We start from the raw sequence: 21943 nt of genomic DNA, 5'->3' as shown, positions 1-21943 counted from the left end.
GAAGGAAAAGACAAAATGTATCAAACACAGGGTGACTCACAGGGTGAGTACTGAAATTTAGTATATCTTTATTTAATCTGCTCAGCTTTTCCTTAACACAAAAGAAGAGAAGCAGTTCTACCTTTAATACTAAAAATTATACAACCAACCAAAGGTTTCCAGCTTTCTGTAAATTTAGCCTTTTAATATCAATATCATGATAAATAAATCTCAGGGGTTTACTGAAATTTTGTTATTGAGTTTTATATACTCTGTTATATGCTGTATCAGAAATACCTCATGCTGAATGTTAGTCTTAATAGCCATTTCCAAATGTTTTTTTTTTTGCTTTTTTTTGGTTCATCGTGTTTAATAATAAATAAAAGTTTTGATTGAGTTTGCTGCAGTTTATTTTCAGAATGATTTTCAAGCACTCTGTTTATCTGCATGTTGAACTGAAAATGAAAGCAATATTAGTGACAAGCATATTTTGCTTTTTTTCAGATTTCAAACATTTTTTAAGGTCATGTGGGTACTGCTGGCCAAGCATCAGTAGTTTATTTATTGCTTGATTACAAGTGGAATCGTAAATGGAATGAAATAAGATGGATATGGAGGATTACCAACTGCTGTTGGCATACAACCACATGCTTAAAGATGTCTTCATTCATTAACAGACTCCTTTAGCTTGCCAAGGTTGGAAATGAAATGCAAGTCACAGCTTGTACATTTATCACTGTAAGGAAAGCCTCCTGCCAGTGCTGGTTAGGCAAAGTGTACTTGCAGCCATTAGCAGTCCAGTCTGATTACTGGGCTCAATCTGTTACCAATGGCAACCAGTGCCACTGCCAGTGCACTGACAGCATTGTTTCCATCTGTGCCTGCAGGAGAAATTTTAAATCTTAGAGTTTAAAATTCTGAAACAACCTTACGGACACAAATAATTAATTCTTTTTCTTTGTAAGGACTTTTTTTTTCCCAGCTGGTACACCTGCAGCAAGCAAGCTGACCCTCACCTTCTGTAGAAGCCAATTAGCAGTTGGCCAGTAGCACCCCTCAATTATAACTTGTTCTATGAATTGATATCTCAGGTCTGTGCTCTAAAACTACCTGCAGCTCTCCTTCCCAGTACTGCAGTAAGTGCCTGTGCAGCTTCTCCTTCCAAGAGAGAGCTGGTGAGTGTCACCAAAGCTGAAGGGAGAATTGCTTGTGGGAGTTAACACAGGAGGAAAGTGAGATGGGGGTATGTGCTGTGTGAAAAATGCATGTATTTTATGATTGGCTTTTTGCAAATATTAAAATTAATATATATGTGTTGTGTTAGAAAGTTATGTTGTATTAATTCTCTTAAGTAGTGTGTTAAATATAGTTTTAGCTTATAAAAAAATGTTAAAATAGAAATGATGCTATGTAGGAGACTTTTTTTAAAGAAAGGACTCGCAGCGAGATAGCAGCCACAGGACACCTCAATCTTTCAGAGAAAAAGAATTTATGGCCCTTTTATCAGAAGAAACGAACTTCTTCCCACCTCGAAGGCGCTGCTAGGATTCAGAGGAAGAAGTTGACCATGACCAGACAGAATCCTGTGTTTGAATGGAATTTATGCATCATGTATGAAGTGTATGAATATGCAACAGGCTATTGTTTTTAAGGGTTAATCTTCTGTTAATATGTGTCCTTTTTCAGGCTCGTGCTGCCCAGAAAAAGCTACCCTGACATCCGTAACTCTTTATTTCTATTGTCTCATATTGTCCTAATTCAATTTGTCCAAATTGTTATTACTCTAATTGTATTACTACTTTTTATAACCATTTTATAACTATTAAACTTTTAAAATTTTAAAAACAAGCGATTGGCATTTTTCACATGGTGGAAGAGAAGCTATTAGGGAAAAGAAGCAGGATGTAGGGGTTAGTGGTGGAAGATTGCTGGTTGGTCCTGGCAAAAAATATTGGACAATATATATGAAAATAAAGCATTTGTAGACAGCCCTATGTTTATTTTTCCTGCTGCATTATGTCTTGTACAACAAATTTTGATCACATAAATGTCATGCTGTGCATTATATCAGCTTTGCTAACACAAACTCTTTATAAAATTTCTCTCTGTAGTACATAGTAATACTTCTCCTTTGCTGAATAATTGTTTTAAGCCTGAAAATCTACATCCGAAACTGGGTATATCTAAGAATTTTCTTGTGTTTTAAATGTGTCTGATGCAGTAGAACTTTTTCATCTGAGCAACCTTTTTGTAGTTTACCTCAGTGGTCAGGAATAGCAGGTAAGCAAGTAATCAATTATTTCAAGTACAGGCATAATAATGCAAGAAGTTATGAAGAAGTTGGCAGCTCTGTTTCAGCTCTTACCAAACTAAAACATGCCTACCTTTTGAACAGATGTATTTTTAAAAAGCTTTGTTTTTCTTCTTTTTTCCTGAATAAGCCATGGTAAATTTACAACTGGTATTCATCCTCATCAAAGTTTTATTATACCATAGAAGAAACAGCCAGGCCAGACTAAGATATGACTGACTCTCGTCTGCCTCTACTGTAGTTTATTGATCTTCCAACATAACTGGAGAAACAAATTCCTAGATGATATACTGCCAGTTTCTTAAAAGAAAAGCTGCTAGCAGTAGCATGTGTCACATTAAACTGGCCTGGCTGACTTGGAGATGAAAGAGACCAGCTGGGATGGATGGGCTCCCTGGCTAACTCCAGAAGAAGCAAGATGCCAGGCTGGTCCTGAACTGGCATTTCTGCCCTAAGTATCCCACAAGAAATTGAGCACAGGGAGCTCTAGTTGTTACCTTTGTCTCAGGAGCAAGGCCAGTTTAGCAACCCTTTTCCATTCTCTGAAAGGACAACCAGGAAATTAGATATTTTTTTTCTCTCAGAGAATATGTGAGGATGGTCACAAGTGTTACATCTCTGTGACTGGATGACGACCATTTCACAACTGCTTTGCAAGAAAAGAGTGGCAGCACCTCTGCTGTGCAAATTAATATGAGAGCTTACACTGAGAGGCTAAAAAGCCTGTGTTAATATAGGAAAAAGAGTGCTTTCCACAGTACTCTTTAGAAAATAACTCTCAGAAAATAACTTGGAGACAAATGAAGCTGATTTAAAGAAAATGCAAAGAAGATAGAGGGCAAGGCAAAGCTTTCAGGGTGCAAAGTCAGGAGAACGAAACAAAACCAAACCAAAAGAAAGCAATATCAAGAATAACTATTGTGAGGAACAATATATTTGCATAGCTCTGACTATAATGAGATGGTAAGTATTTAGTGAAGTAATTCTACAAAAATAGGAAGGAGTGCATGAATGTGTTTTTTGTTCCTGAGCATCTTTCTAAATCTTTGAGCAATATCTGATAAATTGTGCAGTTTGTTAAAAAGAAAAAGAGAACCAAAACCCCCTGCAAAACTGAACAATTGAATAATAAGGACTTATATCAAACCGTTTTAACCTCAACCTGTTTTAAAGTCTGGCCATATGCTTTTATGAAATTTTCCTAAATAGCTAATAAACTGAAGCAAAGGCCAAAAGCCTTTGATGTTCAGGTTTAAAATATTGAGAACTGGTTTCATTAAAAGGAAAACCATTGAGCCAAAGCTTGAATGACTGTTTCATCGAAATCCATCCATGATTGGTCAGTTTCTGCTGTGTACATCCTGTTTCTGAGATAGTAATTTAGCCCAAGTCCCTTCTCCAAAAATGAAATTCAGTGACTGTCATGGTTTGACACTGGGACAATGCCAGTGCCCCCATGAGTATACTCTCTCCCTGGTTTCTGCTGTGAGATGTGACCAGGAATAAGCAAAGCAGGCTCCCACTTAGGGAAAAAAAAAATTATTAACTAAACTACAAGGGAAAGGAAAAAAAAAAAAAACACACAAGGAAAATGAAAACTTCACAAATACATCTCCTCCTCCTCCTCCTCCCCGAATTCCCAATACAATACATCCCCGAAATCATCGACTCTCGGTCTGGCACCACCCTTCAGAATACTCGATCCTCAGTTCATCAAGAGGAGAAGGAGTCCTTCTTCTGCCAATGGTGACCTCTTCCTTTCATGTCCAGCGCTCTCACCACTGAACATGGACCAGAGCTGCTTCTAGGGTCGACTTTTAAGGATGCTTCATCCCACTCCAAAAAGGCACAGTCTCAACTTTGGGACACCTGTCCCCCCCATATTTTTCACCCCCTGGCACCGAGGGGTACCCACACCGAACCCTCTTGGTCCTGAGGCATTGCCTCCCCCTAGAATGCAGTCCCTGTATCACAAGGAACATGGCTCTGTCCATGGCTACACAAAAAGAGTCCAGCATAAGCTACTCCATCATCTCTTCCACCTGAGTTCTTCTCTATTTCTCTCGTGACCCATTTCCTCTTATCTCATCTCTATCTCTCTTCTCATTCAGCTTCAGGAGGATTAGCATTTGTAAGGTTTCCATCATCCAAGGAAAGGGTTAAAAATCTGAGGCTCTGTCTGTCCAGAACTCCCACGGCTGCCCAGCCGGGCACCTTCTCACACCCCCCCCTTCTCCTTCTCGGCCGGCCAAGCACAGGCACAGGCACAGGCTCTCTCTCTGTCTCTCCTGGGGGTGGGGGGTGGCTGCCCGATGCCTCTCAGTGCTCCTCCACCCTTCCATCCTGCAGGAGCCTTCCCCTCCCTTCTGTCCAGGGCCCGGCCTACCTCACCCAGCCCCATGGCTGCCCCTGGGCCTACCTCACCCGGCCCCATGGCTGCCCCTGCCCCGCCCAGCCCGCAGCCGGGCAGGGGAGCTCTGAACCTTTCACTGACCAGAACCCAAGAGAGCCTCCCAAGAAAGAGCCCTGCTTTAACCCCGTGTTCTCAGAGGCAGACCCAATGTCCCAATGGCCACCTTAGGTGCCAATATTAAAATCTGAACATCCATTGGCCTGACCACAGCATCCCAGAAAACACATTTCCCATCAAACCACCACAGCGTCCTTGACTGGTACTGAGAGAAAAATGGGCAGAAAAAAGTGATCATTATCTATCCAGGGAGAATAGTAGGAGAAACTCACATAAAACAAGGGCTCATTCTCTGGAGGTGAGAGTACAATTAATATATTTCAAGATATTAAAGGCCAGAGGGATGTTGTGAACAAATAAGCATAATTTAATTCTTAATGAATTATCCAAAAAAAAAAAAAGAAAGAAAAAGAAGCCTCCCAAATGACTAGAAGCAAAAATTGAGTTACTACAATCTAATTTTAGCTTAATTCTGTTGCAAGCTTTCCTAATATCTAAAAAATGAAATGAAATTGTGATAATTGTCTGATTTTGAACACTGTAATAATTAAGCTGCAATAAACAGGAAAACAGGTGAAAGAGCTCAGATATATTACAATAGGCCAAGGTTTAGAATATCTACAATTAATGACATGTGGGGAATAACTGAGCAGTCACTCTTTCATTCCTATGGAGATCTGCTAAGACTGAGACAGCAGCAATGTTTGGAGAAGTTAGAAGACAATGGGGAAAACTCTGAATCCTGAGGTGGTTATAGAGCAACAGATTAGACAAAATGCATTTCCCAAGATAAAACAAATCTTAAAATAAGGACACTTAACAGGTCCTTTCTTATTCTGTCCCAGAGTGAACTCCAGGTGCTGAAGTTTTAATGAAAGTACATTGGAGAGAAAGAACACAGAGGCAAGTTTCTGATTTGATTATGGCTGCAGTTTAAAACAAGGACATGAAATCATCCAAGTTAGGAGGAAAAAGACACAGAGGAAAATGTGATGGGAAACACAAATGCTAAGGAGGGGAGGGGAAGGGAGGGGAGGGTTAGAACTAGTAGGTTCCTGGGAAGGAGGCTGCTGGCCTCTGGGGAGCAGAATAATATATCATAGAATCATAAAATGGCTTGGGTTGGAAGGGACATTAAACATCTAATTCCAACCCCTGTCACAGACATGTTTTATGAAAAATCCTTTCCTTAGGATTTTTCCTCCTGAGAAGCTGAGAGGCCTCAGGAACAAAATGTAAACATTGATTATCTGCTGCTGTGGAATGCAACAGGGGAATCTGTGATTGGTCTCATGTGGTTGTTTGTAATTAATGGCCAATCACAGTCCAGCTGTCTTGGACTGTCTCAGTCAGTCACGAGATTTTATTGTCATTCCATTCTTTTCTATCCTGTGCTAGCCTTCTGATGAAATCCTTTCTTCTATTGTTTTAGTATAGTTTTAGTATATCATCTTCTTTGAATATAATATATATCATAAAATAATATATCAGCTTTCTGAAACATGGAGTCAGATCCTCGTCTCTTCCCTTGCACTGTAACCCCTCTGAAAACCACCACAAACCCCCCCCGCCATCTCTTCTAGTTTATGATGTGCTGAATCTTACCTTAAATACTTTTGAAAATTATTTCATATACTCATGTGGCCAGTTAAGCAGACCAGTTGAAATGCAGCCAGACCCATCACAGGAATATTGCTCTCTGTCCCTGTATTGCCTGCTGATATGAAAAGATTTCAAGGTAACACATCTGAAAGTATATGGTATATATTCAGAAAGAAGTATATAATACTATTCGTAAAGATGCTGTCATAAAGATTGGAAAGAAGTTGCCACCTCTCTATGGCAGTTGCAGAAGGATTTCATTCTCTCAGCAATACTCCATATCACGCTCTCATATGAAAGTAGATACAATGACTATGACTCAATTAAACAATGCTCAAAATTCAGTCAGTAGAAAAAATATTTCATATTAATTTCAAACCTTTTTTGTTTTATTTTTCCTCCTCCTTCAATGACAATGAAATAACATTTTCCTTATTATGAAAATAACCCAGATTAAAAAAAACCAAAAACCCCAGTGTTCTAAACTAGCTTAATAGTAACTTTGACACATTTATGGATTGATGCAGAAATCAAATCATTAAAAAGCTAATAAGGAAAAAAAACTCTAACCCCCCCATGCCCCCATCTCTGTCAAATCACAAATACACTCAAAATATAAAGAGGGTTAAAGTAGAAACATAAGCTAGGCTATATTAAAATTAATTTGAAAGCATGAAATAATCACTGTTGAAAATTATGCTATTAAAAAAAAATCAATTAAGATTCATGACTCACTTCAGTTTTGATTTTATCCCTTCTGCTCTACAAAGTTACAAACTGCATATCAAGTGTCCAGTGGGGTTTGGGAGGCAATGAAGAACACTCATTTCAGGACATTTCTTTTGGATTCAGGCAGCACTGACTGAGTGAAAAAGGAATGAAGGTACCTCAATGAATTTCCTGCATACAGCAACAGCATTGCATCTGACCTGTTTTTCTTTTTCATTAGAGAACACTTTTGATTTGGTTTACAATGTTTTGAGAAGGAAATGTTATCGATTGTTTTTTTCAGGAACATAATATTGTGGGATTTTACATTTATGATGCATTTTTAGTAAAATCTTTATTTCGAAAGCAGCCGCAGCATGTTTCTAATTTTCTCATTTTGCTGTATCTTTAAGTGTTAGCTATAGTAGAAAATCCAGAACTGTTGAAGCTCTGCACTGACATTGGCACAAACTGTCCAGCAGTGGAGAAGTGAAACACGCTGCTATTTCCATTTCTCTCATTTTAGCACTTCTAGTATTTCTGTTGCTTTTGAGGCACAGTCTCTCACAATCAGCTGAGCTCATGAGAAACCTCCCATCATGGCACCTTAACCTGATTTATGTCAGCATTAGGCCAGTGCCAATGAGGACACCTCTGCCCCACCTCCCCAAATCTTGAAGAAGAATAAGTTTTCTGTATGGGGCTTGTATTTTTATTGATGAGTATCTACATCTGCATGTAGAAAAGGAAGAAAGGAAGCAAAACAAAGAATGATATAAAGGAAGAAAAAAATCAGTATTTAAGGCAACCTTAGTATCTTGAGTAAAACTCTCTGGGAGCTGTGAGAAAACTCTGAGACAATCATATCAAATGCTAGATGACCTTCCCCTATATACACTCAAGTTACCTTGGAGTTAACCAAGATGATGACATAACCCAGAGAAATTATTTAGGCTCCATTACAGATGACAGAGGAAGATTTGTACTTAGTGACAGGGTTTCATCTTGCCCATATTAGAGCACAGAAAAATGTGGTCAGAGCAGCAATGAAGCAGAGGAGGAGGATGCAATCTTAACAGGAAAGTGAGATGACCAGCCACAGGAAGAATGCACAGAAAATTGTTGCATTATGATAATGGTGTTTTATTGATTTTACAGCATCCTGCAAAGGAATATAGCAATAGCAAGATTTTTAGGAGAAAGCTATAATATGTATTGACCCTCCAACATAAATTTTATCATTGGTTTTGAAAGGTAACCTCACATGAAGTAGTAAACACTGTCTTTGCATAATTCTGAGCGTAATCGAATACAAAATGTGGTGTAAAATTAATTTAGATGCAATGAAATCACTGAAGAAACTCTCTCTTGTGGTACATCACGACAACTCCAGAGGTGCCAGTTGGCTTGTAGAGGCAATTTAGCCTGACTGCTTCAGTTTATCAGTGTTACTGTATAAAAAGCACTGCTTATGGTGGGGATTAGTTGTTGTCTCATCTCACTTCATGTTCTGAATAATAAACGTTTATGCATGTTGCCTTCAGTATGATTTGTCATATAAATGCTATATAATTTAGTTATTAAGATAAGATACTATGTGACAATATTTATATAACAGAATCCTCCCAATCACTCAACTGCTTCTAAATGCTAAGGGCCAATTAGATGATTTTTGCTTCTGAGATCTGGTAATCGTTTGTTGACAGATATTAAATGATTCATATAAACACATTCAACTATTTTCTCCCATGAAATAAATACCATTTTCCTTTTCTTTTTTATCTTTTTTTTTTTTTTTTCATGAATGCATTGGTTAATTAAAGCTCAGTAAGTTTAGAGCTTACCCAACATTTGAATTGCACTACACATCACTTCAAAACTATAAGCACTTAATTTATAGTGCACTTTTTAAATTAATTGCAAGTCCTACCACCAACATCATATTATTCTCCATAAGGAGTTCTTCACTATCCAGCTGCTTTGTTCTTTGTACCACCTCAGCATTCTGGCTTACCAAAAGCCAACTCGTCAGAGGAAACACATTGCAACCCAGTTTCCATGGCAAATGTCTTCTGTTGACAACATCTAGTGCTACACAGTGTAGCACTTCCAGAAAAGGTCCCTAAATTTGCTCCTTTCCCCAGGGCCAGTGACACAGCATTCCCAAAACAGGAGTAGGGCTTGTAGCTCAAGAGTGGCTCTCAGCACTACTCATGAATCCCACAATCTGTTACAAAGGCTTCCCTCCCACATCTACCTATTTGGTCTAAACCTATTTGGTTTTTTGGTCTAAAAAATTGAAGTTGGTGAGTTCCCATTTAATTTATATAAAAGGATAAAAAAAATAATTTTAACAAAACCTCAACTGATTGCATGTTTATGAATTGCATCCGGCATAATGCAAGGCAGAGATTCGACCTTGAAGCATTATACCGAGTTAGGTTTGAGCAGAGTTGGAAATAAATTGGCAGAAAATGTGCATAAATCTGCTACAGTAGTTTCTTTGAAGTCTGTATTTACTACAAGCTCATGGGCTAATTACATTATCATAGTTTTGCATTGGCTTATATGATATGTAAGCCAGCACAGGAATTTATAACTTTTCTGCTAAACCAGTGCAGAGGCATCTTGTCAGGCTAGCTGGGTACACCAGAGAGGCAACTTTTTCCTTTTTTTCACTCTAGAGAACAGTACAGCAACATCACAAAATTTCTCATGAAACAAACCAGCAGGTCTAGTGCCAGATGCTCGTGAGCAGAGTTTGGGGCTGCCACTACCTTCAGTGAAGAGCAGACGTGGTCTGACTGTGAGCCAGCCCTGGAGCCTGCCCCATGTGTCACCAGACCTCCCACCAGCTCCTCAGCTCAGCGTGTGACATATGCTGCCTTTCCACTGGCAATCACAAGGTAACTCCTCAGTTTGGAGTGAGAAAGCCACGAGCCACTGAACTTCTGCAGCTCTTTGGATGTGTCACCTCATGGAGTGCATGTAGTGCCTGATGGTTCATTATGCCTAGAAAGCACCACACAGCATTTTTAATGAGCCAGGACAAAGACTCCCTTCCCTTTCAAAATGAGGCATTTTTGAGAGTCTTCTTTTCATACAATCAAAAGGAATTAAAATACATTACCAAGGAATTGTGGCATCATAAAAGAGAATTATGTGATGGATGTGAACAAGGCTATTCTGGTTGTTTCAAGTTTTGGACGTGGTTTGTTTGTTTGTTTGTTTGTTTGTTTTTAACTAGTGCTGCTTCAAGCATCAAGCAACAATAGAGCACAAGTTAAAATACTAGAAATTCTATCAGGCATAAGAATTTTTATTGTTGATGCCCATTTTTTATAAGGTAGATATTTTTCAAACAGTAGATTCATATACATACACACATGTATGAATAAAGTACATGTACATATGTACATGTATGACTATTGTCCCAATTTAAATAATCTTCTAGATGTTGCTTTTCTCTTCCTCACAGAAGGGACTTACTAAACAAAATGCAATGTATAGTATTCTTGCCTTGCTTCATTTACATAGGCTTTCTTTTAATATCATATATTCTCTTTTCAAACTTAGACATGTTTATTATATTTGGGTATTTCTACATGTACAAGAATCTATCTTTCAATGTCATCATATAGCTTGCTGCTTCCTAATGAGGTATAGTTAACTGCAGGGAAACTTTCCCTTGTTTAAAAAAACAAAAGAAAGAAGGAAAAATAATCAAGAAACCTAGGTCTTTTTCTTGCAATTATAAACATATCACATTTTATTTTTAATTTGCATCAAAACCCACAGAAAAACTGGAGGTGAATTTAGGCCCTCACCAGCTTTTTGCACATTTTGCTGGCACATTTAACTTCCTCCGTTTAGCCCCAGTTATTTGCAATGCCTCCCACACTCCTTGGAGCAGGCATCCTGTTAACTAACTTCTTGTTTAAATGAAGGGCTATGCTGACAATTAAATGTAGGATTGTGCATGCTTCAGTGCCGTGCCTTATTATAATCAACGTGAGTAGAAGCAGAGTGCTGAAATTATGGGTTTTAGTCTGCATCTGCATGGCATTATTATGCTTATCAAGGTGAAAATGTCAACGCTCAAGAATGTAATTGTGTACCTTAAGCTGCAGCAATAGTTAAACTGAACTCCTGCCCCGACTATTAATGCATCAGAGTGCTACACTTAAGAGGCACTATAACTCTTTATGTGGGCAGAGCTTTCAAATCATGAATTTATTTCCTTCCTTTCTGTTTTTTTAAGACTTTCAGACATGAGGTTTTTCTGTTTGGTTACTACTTCAATATAGATTTTCTGGTGCAGTTTTTCCTTTTTAACAAAGTTGAGGAGCAGAAAGCACAGCGTAGGTTTGTGCACAGCTCCGCTGCCCTCCGGGAGGTCAAGTGTGAAATGAGTTGAGAGACACATTGACAGTCCATGCGTGAGCCAAAGCTGCTCCAGCTAGTTATCAGCAATTCAGATCTGTGGGTCTGGTCTGGGCTCTTATTATATCCAATCAAACCAAAGAATCAAATAATTCAGTGAATTATCTATGTTTACTAGATTGTCATTTTGATCTGAACATTGTCTCATACCAATTATGTGTGTTTTAGTTGTTGATTTTAATGTTTAGTCATCCTGAATATTTTGATTTGTTATTAATTTATACTGAAAACCAAATGCAATTGTCTCAATACAATATAGTACTTTGCTGGGTTTCATACACTGCTTATGTCAGTCACTTGTAAGTTATCTATAGGTAGGGGAATATCACTTCTCTTTACACAGACAGAGGGTATATTTTCACAATCACAATGATTCTTTTGAGCTGCTTCCACTGTGCTGAACCCATAGAACTGGCTCAACACATATGCCAAAATACATCCCCATGCCTGCACATTAGTTAGTTTCCAAATTATAATACTGAAAAGTCTGTAAGTTCTCCTTTTCTTTTTTCTTTATTTTTCTTTCTTTCTTTCTTTCTTTCTTTCTTTCTTTCTTTCTTTCTTTCTTTCTTTCTTTCTTTCTTTCTTTCTTTCTTTCTTTCTTTCTTTCCTTCCTTCCTTCCTTCCTTCCTTCCTTCCTTCCTTCCTTCCTTCCTTCCTGCCTTCCTTCCTTCCTTCCTTCCTTCCTGCCTTCCCTTCCTCCCTCCCTGATTTCCCTGTACAACAGATTTAGCAGGAAGACAGAGTAGATATGCTAATATAAAAAACTTTTTTTTAATAACTTCAATCTGTTTCAATTTCAAAAAATAAAAAAAAAGGAAAAATAAGAAATTGCACAGGCTTCAGTATTTTATGAGTCATTATTTTAAACAGATTTATTTGTCCTAAAATGCTATTTTTCCACTCTTTATCTGATTTTTGCCATGAAGAGAAATACAACAGACACTCAAGGATCTGAGGATTACATACATGATGTATTTCATACATGATTAAAGTTTACTCTTTTGGTCCTTTGTGTAAAAGGAAGAAAATAGCCAGAAAATATTTGTATTTAGGAATTATTTGGTAGTTTTCTTAAAGATAAAATTAATCTTAGCAACACAGAGAGAAGATTTCACTTCTTCTGTTGAAACACTTGGTAGCCTAACAGAAAGACCTTGTGCTTCTGAGCAGCTCCAAGGAACTCAGTGCAGAGGTGAAGGAGGGCTGTGGCTGCACTGGAGGCAGAGACTGGGAAGATGAATGCTTCTAGATTTACTCCTATATCATTTGTGCAAGTGAAGAAGTTACTCATACCACTCAAAATAAGTAAGAAAAATTATTTTGCCTTTCCAGCACTGAACCTTAGCATGCTTTCCAGCTGCCAAGCATCAGATTTCTGCTCATCCTTGTATGTGGACCACTGGGATCTGGAGTTACAGAAATTAGAGGTGATGGCATGCTTATGCTGCAGGGATAAGACAAGGTAAAAGGCTAAGAGGGTCAGATTTCTATTAAATGCTAAATAGCATTAAAGTTTTAAAAATATATTCACTGCAGTTTACCAAAAAAAGTGTATTTTCTGCTACTGGACTGGGAATAGAAAAGAACTGGGTTGCTTGGACAGGTAGTGGGTCAGTCTGAGAATCAGAGATTTCTTAATAATAAATAAAAAGTTTCAGATGTTGAGTTTGTTTCTAATCTTGCTTGCATCAATATAAATCTAGAAAAGCTCTTTGAAACCAATGAAGTAAAACTAATACAAATCAGTATTTTAAAATGAGACAGTCAGCAACTTTTTACACATTGCTGTCAGAGCTGTATATCTCCACTGATTTTATTAGAGTGATATATCAAGATCAGACTTTTAAATCATTCTACAATCAAACCTCCTGTTGCAACGACAGGGAAGCCCTTTCTATTGCATACATTGAAATAAGTGTGAGAGGCCATTATCAATTCTGCAGCTGGAAAGCAGAGTCTGTTCTTCTGACATTCTGAGCTCTCTTTGCAGGCCAATGTTCCTCTACAGGTGTGTCCTGGTTTAGGGCAAATTTGGTAGACAATATCCAAAGGAGGCCCCTCCAGAAAGCATACACACATGGCCTCTCCTCCCAACCGGTTCGAGTAGGATTCCTCAGAGAGAAGTAGAAAGAGCCTAGAAGTAGAAAGAACCTGTTTATTTAACAGGCACAGCACCCCCAGCACACAGAATGAACAACACCAGATGACTCCGCTCATTCACCGCTCTGAAAAAGATGCAAATTCAGAAAGTCTCTCTTGGGGATGGTCGCTCTGTTCTTAGTCCCTCCGGCGCTGGGGCAGCTGCTGCCCAGAGTAGGCCCCACTAGGCCACAAGGTGTAAATCTCGGTGTTCCCAGGTCCCAGTCTGGAGCAGGTTCAAGTTGGATCAAAAAGGGAAAGGAGAAACAGTCCAGGAAGAAATTTGGACTGTTTAGCTAAACTAGCTAATGAGCAGAAGCAAGAGCAAAGCAAAAAGCAAAGCAAAAAGCAAAAGCAGCACCATGTACTGCCCTGTCTCTGTGTCTCGCCAGCTGTGGGGGAGCAGCTGATAAGAAAACCCAAACAAAACTTTCACTCTTCAGAGCCAGCCCTTCTTGAAGGCACAGAACGTGATATCCAGCATAAATAGAACACATGAAGGGGGATACAAGCATCATTACATCACCCTAGGACAAGGTGGAATTTTTAACTCGTCTCCAGGAGCAGCAAGCCTTTTGAGAGAGAACCCCAGACAGATTCAGGCTGGAAGGGACCGCTGAACACCACCTAGCCTGCTCCTCTCCGCACTGATGCATGATCACCATGTCCAAGTGCCTTTTGAACATCTCCAAGGACAGGGACTCTGTCTCCCTCCTCTCCCTGCTGGCCCAGCACAGAGTGAAGAAGGGTAATGCCATGTGGCTGAGACAGAGTTTGTGCTGTTTGTGCCTGCCAGCCAAGTGGGAGGGGAGGCAGGGGAATAGGCTGTGACATGACTTTGCTTTGAAGCTCCTATCAAGTGCAAATAAGGCTCATACTAAATAAGTCCCTGCTAGGGAGTTGGATATTTTTATTGCTAGTGTTTAGCTTGCAACCAAAAATCTGTTTTGGTTCAATTCTTTCAGCATTCAGGAAAGCATTGAAATGACAATTTACTTCTGGTTCAAGCAAAACAATGGTTTGCATAATTATCAGTTCAGCTTCATGGTTTGATTACAGAAAGCTTTGATTTTAAAACTTTGAGTTTAACTCTGTCAAAGGATCAAACCTCATAATTTTTTATCTAAACCTGACATTTTCCTCATGCATATAACCCCTTTCTGCCCTTCCTCTTTCTCTCTTGCTAATAAACTGCTGACAAGCCATGTTTGATTGTCTTGTGAAGGCAAGAAGATCAAATACATACCGAATATTAACAAAAAAGAAAGGATATCCTTAGGGGGAGGAAAAAAAATTACAGAATGTATTCACTTGTTCTGCTGGAAAGAGTTGTCCGGCACAGTGAGAAACCAGTTCAGAGTTGTCCTGCCACAGTGAGGGAGCGGGACCCTCGGCACACAAAGGGGATTTTGGGGTTTCAGGAGTGTTCTGCTCAATCCTGTCATCCTGGGCTGGGCTGAGAGAGGCAGGAAGGAAAGGAGGGATGCTGCTCCGAGCCACTGACCTCAAAGCTATTGTGTCTTTCTTCCAAATGGAGGGTAAAAATTCCTGCTCAACACTGAAGAACAAGGCCCTTCTTCCCCAGGTGCACTGTGTCTGTTTCATGCTTGTTTATTTTCCCCTGGTTTTGGTGTTTTTTGTGACCATGTTCACAGGGGTTCTTGGATGAGGGAAGAGACGAGGATCTGACTCCATGTTTCAGAAGGCTTGATTTATTATTTTATGATATATATTACATTAAAACTATACTAAAAGAATAGAAGAAAGGATTTCATCAGAAGGCTAGCTAAGAATAGAATAGGAAAGAATGATAACAAAGGTTTGTGGCTCGGACTCTCTGTCTGAGCCAGCTCACTGTGATTGGCCATTAATTGGAAAAAACCACATGAGACCAATCACAGACCCACCTGTTGCATTCCACAGCAGCAGATAATCAATGTTTACATTTTGTTCCTGAGGCCTCTCAGCTTCTCAGGAGGAAAAATCCTAAGGAAAGGCTTTTTCATAAAAGATGTCTGCGACAATGTTGTTCTCTGGAGTCCTGCCCCTGATCACCACAGAGAACCCCTGTGTGGCCACCTGCCTCTGCCTCTGCTGTACTGGGTGGGCTTAGAGAGCCAGAGAACAAAGGGTGGCTCAAATCTGAGCACCTTTGGCATGTTGAAATGCTACATGAAAACTCACATTGCAGTTTAAGAGCCAATTTAGTAGCTGCAATTTTACCTTGAAATTATGCTTAAATATTACTTTGTGCAGATTCTATAAACATGTTTGCATTTACTGTTTCACACAGCTACATATAGGAAAAAAAATTCTCTACACCTGATCCTTGATCTCCATTTGCAGGTCTGATATTTCTCCTTAGTCTTGTCCATGCCAGTTTAGCTAATAAAAATGTTAATTTACTGCTAGCCTCAGAGTAGGTCCTCTCTTGTCCTCATAATAGAGCCAGAACAGAGGTAGCACTAAACAGAAAAAAACCACAAAGGACATATTAAATAAAAGAACTAGAAAGAGACAGAAAAAAGTGAAACTTTTCTTGAGCAAAAGAATGAGCAAAAGAGGTCAACACCTTGAATTATTTACAGAGGGCCAGTAACTCAGGTTCTTTCTGCCCAGTATACAAGCAGTCTGTTTATTCTGATAAAGAAACAGCTTTTTATGTATATCAAACAACATATTCAGAAAACTTACAAAGAAAACTCTATAGCCTCAAAGACAAATGCTTATCTGGAACATGGAGGAAAAGAAACTCTAGAAGTTAATGTTTGTGCCTCTCTATCTGCACCAGCACCTCTTGAATTAAAGCATTCTTATTTTCATAATGAGTTAAGATACACATATATTAAAATAATATGTACACATACATGCACACACACACACACATATTGAATCTCATATTTTCAAGCTGAATACTGCAGCAATTTATTTTAATATGAATGAAACTGTGACTCATGCTTGACTTGAGATTAATTTGAAAAAAAATTTCCAGTACCATCAAAGGACTGTGGCTTCCTAGCTGTTGTCTTGACCTACTTGACAGGTAAATCAGGTACAGCTTTGTTCCTCCAAGGTTATCCATTCCAGGGATGGGTTTTCTGTTTGGTATGCAGGCTTGCAAAACCACCCTTTGAAGATGTGGAGTTGTCTTGCTCTCTCTAGATGTTAAGCTTCCTTTAAACTGTGATGAAGGATAGGGAAAAGAGTTCTAATCACCAAAGAAATCCTTTAAAGCATTGATGTTTTCAGCTGTCAGATCACCTTGTAACAGCAGCAATGGAGAATTAAAACTCAAGTCCAGTTGTGTGTGAAACCTTGGCTCTGCACAGAGGCCTCAATGTGACAATAACAGGAAGCAAACATTGCATTGGAGCTGTTCTTGTGTCAGTCACTGTAAAAAAAAATTGTAGTGCTAATTTACTGAATGTAACAAACTGATCCATTACTGATGGAGCAATGCAAAGTTAGAAAACAAAATATTATATTATGCACATGTTTCTTATTAGAATAGAATAATCCAGCCAGAAACACTCTGAGACATTAAATATTTGCAAGTTTGGATAATCTGCTTGTCTTCATAATTGGCAGAATTGATCTTGCTGAGTGTTCACTTCACAGTTCAGAATTATCCCTCACTCTCTCATATATACAGACCCCTTTGCTTTTCAGATTTGTACAGGCAAGTATCTGGTATAAAATAAAAATTCACTGCAGGTTAATTTAAAGTTTTATAATAAAAGAGGGTGAGGTTTTAGGAGGGGAAAATAAAAACCTCAAATTAATTCTCAATCCTCTTTTCTGGAATTATGCCTATTTGTCACATAGACTCAATAAATATGATAATAGCATTATATTGTTAGCGTCTTAACAGACATTCTATTTTTTAAGCAACACTCTAATGCAGAAATTCCTAAATTTGTTTAGCATACTTGGTATCTGATCCAAGAGGAATTTTAAAATAATTTCACAGGATGCAAACTGAACGGTTTCTGTAATTTCACATCTCATTCAAGTTTGCTTTATGTTATGCTGCCATTTCTACCTCTGAAAAGCAAGTGTTACAACCTGGAGTGGAACAGTGGCCCTTCAGGCTTTCTGTGGGCACTGCAATCCACACAGACACAAGACAGATGTTTTAGTCTGCTCAAATGTCTTATGAGCTATTGTGCTTGTCCATCAAAACACCTGTCAGGTAATGGCAGAGGAGTGTGAGTGATGATAGCAAAGACCTTTCAGGTCTGTTGCACATACCATGGGCTGCTTCAGATGTGCTCCAGCCACTCAAGTTTCTTGCATTATGAGGCATCAGTTGAATAAATCAAGATTATTCTCTATGCAACAGTAAAGGAAAAATTTAGGAACCAACAACTACTTCAATTTAGATTATAGTATCTCGGGTTTGGTGTTGTTGAAATGGCTCCTAAGGTAATAAAGAGTCTTTTTTCCCAGCCCTGTGACCAAAGAAGAAGTTAAGATTCCTCAGCTCTGATTTTCAAAGTTGTTTATTTTCTCTTACTTATTACATTCTTTTTCTGACCTGCTGAGGTCTGTCTGGCAGGGTGGTTTGTGACACACTGACCGCCCTTGGGCTGGTGTTAGCTTTTTGTACTAAGAACTACATGTACTTTATTTACAATAATTTTCCAATACCTATCACCTATGCTAGACAGTCTGTCTCTACTCTAAACCAATCCAGAAGTGCCACCATCACAGCAGAAGATGGAGGACAAGAAGATGAAGATGGAGAAGATGAAGAAGGAGAAGGAGGAGGAGGAGGAAGAGGAGGAGGAGGAGGAGGAGGAAGGACAGGACAGGACAGGACAGGACAGGACAGGACAGGACAGGACACACTTAGATTCCTCCATCCTTAGATTCCTCCATCTTGCCTCTTGAACCCCCATTCTAAAACCCCAAAATTCTACTTTTTTACACTGTGACAAATTCACTATCATTCTACTCAAACCCTTGTGGCTTGTAAATCCTCACACCAAGTTGGTAATTGTTTCCATGGGTTAAAATCGAAGGCACAGGTGTCTTTGACTCCGTGCCAAGGTCTCTGAGCCCCTTGCCAGGGTCTTGAGCCATCCAGGGCAGCCAGAGGAATATCCTGGGTTCCGATAATAATACTGCTGACATTTCAGCATTTTTGATCTCTACTCTCTGGGCAATAATTTTGCCTTGATTTGTCTTACTTCCCCATAGAGCTGGTGTCAGAGCAGAGGGACTTGTGTTGCAGTGCACTGAAAAGTTTTCTAGTAAGCTTCCGTTGGTGATGCACGGGCATGGTTCTAGTCAACACATACCATTATTCCAGAGCCAGGAAACTTGGGAGCACATCATCTATTTTACTGATGGAGTGCAAAGTCACATAGTAACCACAAAAGTCAAATAAAACATCTACTCCAGATGATTTATAATGGAGGAAGTTGTCCTGTGGTAGCTTTATGATGCTTGTATCCTCAATTGTCTCTTCTGTTTATGCTGGATATTTAACCAAATACCATGTGAGGACAAGCACTTAATCAATTTTAGTGAAAGCCTTACAAATATTTTTAAAATACTACATGATGAAATAATACTTTTCATTTTTTGGAGGAACTTCTAAACAATATATTTTACTAAGCTTGGCACTAAAAACTGTTTATAGTCCAAACTTCATGAAGCCAGGTGCAAGGAGCAGCTTGCTTACACATCAACATCAACTTCAAATAATCCATTTGACCACTCAGTGAATTAAAACAGGAATAATTCCTAAGTCAACCACAGGCAATGGCAAGTTTTTTAGGAAGTGATGTTCCTCAGCTAAGCTGTGTGAGGGTGGTTAATTCCTTCACTGCCCTGCAGCAAGGGGATGTGTATATAGCTGCACAACAAAAATCCTGCTTTGGTTGCTCAGTTCTGTCACTTTCTCAGCACTTCTGGCTATATTAAGCAGATTAATTAAGTTAATTGGGACATTTGATATGTGAATATAAATGATGCCATGGCAATACTGCAATTTTATGGCTCTGTAACAAGTTTAAACATGCTGAGGTTTAACGCTCATCTTAAACTGAAATAAAGGTGGGTATCTGCTTAGAAGGGTATCTATCTCCTTCTCTCCCCTGTCCTCAGGTACACTGGTCCATCCCTAATATTTGCCAAAATCAACAGCCAAGTTACTTCATCTTAGACTTGATCAGGAGCATGCTCAGACTGATTTATTATTTCCATGCAGACTTGAAAACCAGGCCCAGGATCCACCTCCCCACATAATTCCACTAGCACAGCTCTGGGTACAGAGAAGCAAGAAAAAGCCAGTGTAAGGAATAAAACCAGCCCTGTTTTGCATCAGTCAGAGTTTCCATGATCATCCTACTGCAGCCCAGGACACCAAATCTTACAGCTACTGTCTGTAAGATTATCTACTTTTCACTGGAGAAGAAACATAACTTTTACAGTGCAAAAAGCTTAGAATTACATTTCAAAGTATAATTAGCAAAGAAATTAAGAACAGCAGCAACTGTTTAGTTGTTCTGTACTCACCACTCAGTAATTACCAGTTTAAAAAAAAAAATAGTTCTTTAGTGTGAACTGACAGCAAAAGTACAGGAGAACTAACATACAAAGTTGTCCTTGGCCTTATTGATTTCCCTGGCAAAATATATAGTGTGGGCTTAAGTGATCATGAAGGGGAGCTGCAAGAAGCCCAGACATAAAAGAGAACAAGCATTACATGGAAAACTACTGGAAGTTATTTTGTCCATTGTACCATGTCTGAGACTCATCACAGGAGAGCTTCTTTGCAGGTGTAAAATACTCACATGCTACAGAAAATAGAGAAAACAACACTGAGAGAAGGACAAACAAAAGGAGGAATATCTGAGAATATGAGAGGAAGTAAAAAATAAAGAATAAAGGAAGTACAGGAAGTGAAATGGCAAAGTGAGAAGCAGGGAGAAAATAAATGATGGGTTGCAACTCTGTAATGGAATAAAGATGGAAAGAAAAAGGAATCTTTGAACCCTGCAATTAAAACCAATGCATAAACTTACTTTTTATTTGAGATTGAAATGATTGCTTAGGCCTAGTTTTTTATTAAATGTTGCTGTGAAACCAAATTTCCTTTGTACTTTTTTTCACTTCTTTTTTGGTTTTTAAAAAAAATCATTTGGGATTTTTAAATTAGCATTTAAATATTATTTAAATGCTTATCATGTATATCTAAAGCAACCAATAGAGATAATAACTAAGAGCTTCTTAAATTTTCTGACATTTAAAAGTGCACATAATGCAGAGGCTTTATGGAATGCTGATAAATTTCCTTGACCTACTGCTGAAATTTGAATAAACATATCATTATGGGCTTTAAAATAGGGTTTTTATGTATAGTGGCACATTGGGACCTGATGTGGTAGGCCTTAAGTAGCCCATTAGAAAATCTTTCAGCTTGCAGACAATTCCAGCTATTGTGGGGTCACTGAGGGTTAGCAATTTATTCCTGAAATGAATGGGAGCTTTGTCATTGATTTAACAGAACTGGTAAAGACATTTTGCTTTTTCATTTTTAATAGGTCTTCTGGAAAGCACACTGTATGAACAGAAGTCTCAACCCTATTGGAAATCTAGCTCTGGGACAGTAAATCCAACATTTACATGGATTTCTGCCCCCAGAAGCACTGGGAACACAGTGTGATACATGGCCTAAGTTTATCTACATTTTTTGCCTCAGACAAACAAACTGGGTGAATTCAGTGAAAGAAAGAAAATCAGAGAACATCAAATTATCAAATTCTTCTAGGAATGGGTACTAGCAGAAAGCATTTCAATTTCCAACAAGGAATCAAAACACCTCAGTCACTTCAAACAGCCAAAAAGTGTGATGGCATCCTCTTCCAATATATCCAAGTGTAGGTATACACAAGCAGCACCCAATAAATAACTTTGAGCCATATAGGGGAAGTAAGTAGGGATCTGATGTTTTAGGAATCATAAAAAGAAATTGGTTAGTTTTGGTAAATGAGTTCATTTTAATTTATAACTCTATATTGGTGACAAGTATAATTTTATTAGATCTTGCTTCTCTAACATCTTACAGCCCCCTGAAATTGAAAAAAAAAAAGAAATAGTAGGTAAGAATATGTTTGCACTAAACCACTGAAATTATAGTCCACTTTGTAGTTTAATAGCTATCTTGTTGTTAACTTTTAAATTTTTATGATTCTGACAGATTTTATCTATAATAGCATAACATAGCATATAATTAATATAATATAAAATGCAAAATTGCTGCATACTATAACATAAAT

The 21943-nt window shown here is 38.5% G+C and overlaps 1 long non-coding RNA gene across 2 annotated transcripts in view; it reads left to right on the top strand.

The window, feature by feature from the left end:
* Positions 1 to 219: 219 nt before the first annotated feature.
* Positions 220 to 21943, top strand: part of LOC139604229 (uncharacterized) — a 34322-nt gene continuing 12598 nt past the window's right edge. The window contains exons 1-2 of one of the 2 annotated variants that reach the window (XR_011683927.1): positions 220 to 1154; positions 12849 to 12978. This is a non-coding gene — a long non-coding RNA (uncharacterized lncRNA). Of the gene's footprint in view, positions 1155 to 9805; positions 9977 to 12848; positions 12979 to 21943 lie in introns of those variants that run through there. The other variant, XR_011683928.1, reaches the window with a different exon arrangement.

Source organism: Agelaius tricolor, unplaced genomic scaffold (assembly GCF_023055355.1).
Source record: "Agelaius tricolor isolate 1412-34295 unplaced genomic scaffold, bAgeTri1.0.p SCAF_47, whole genome shotgun sequence".
Lineage (NCBI taxonomy): Eukaryota > Metazoa > Chordata > Aves > Passeriformes > Icteridae > Agelaius > Agelaius tricolor.
Note: the sequence above shows the minus strand (reverse complement) of the source record. Positions and strands in the feature narration are given on the sequence as shown.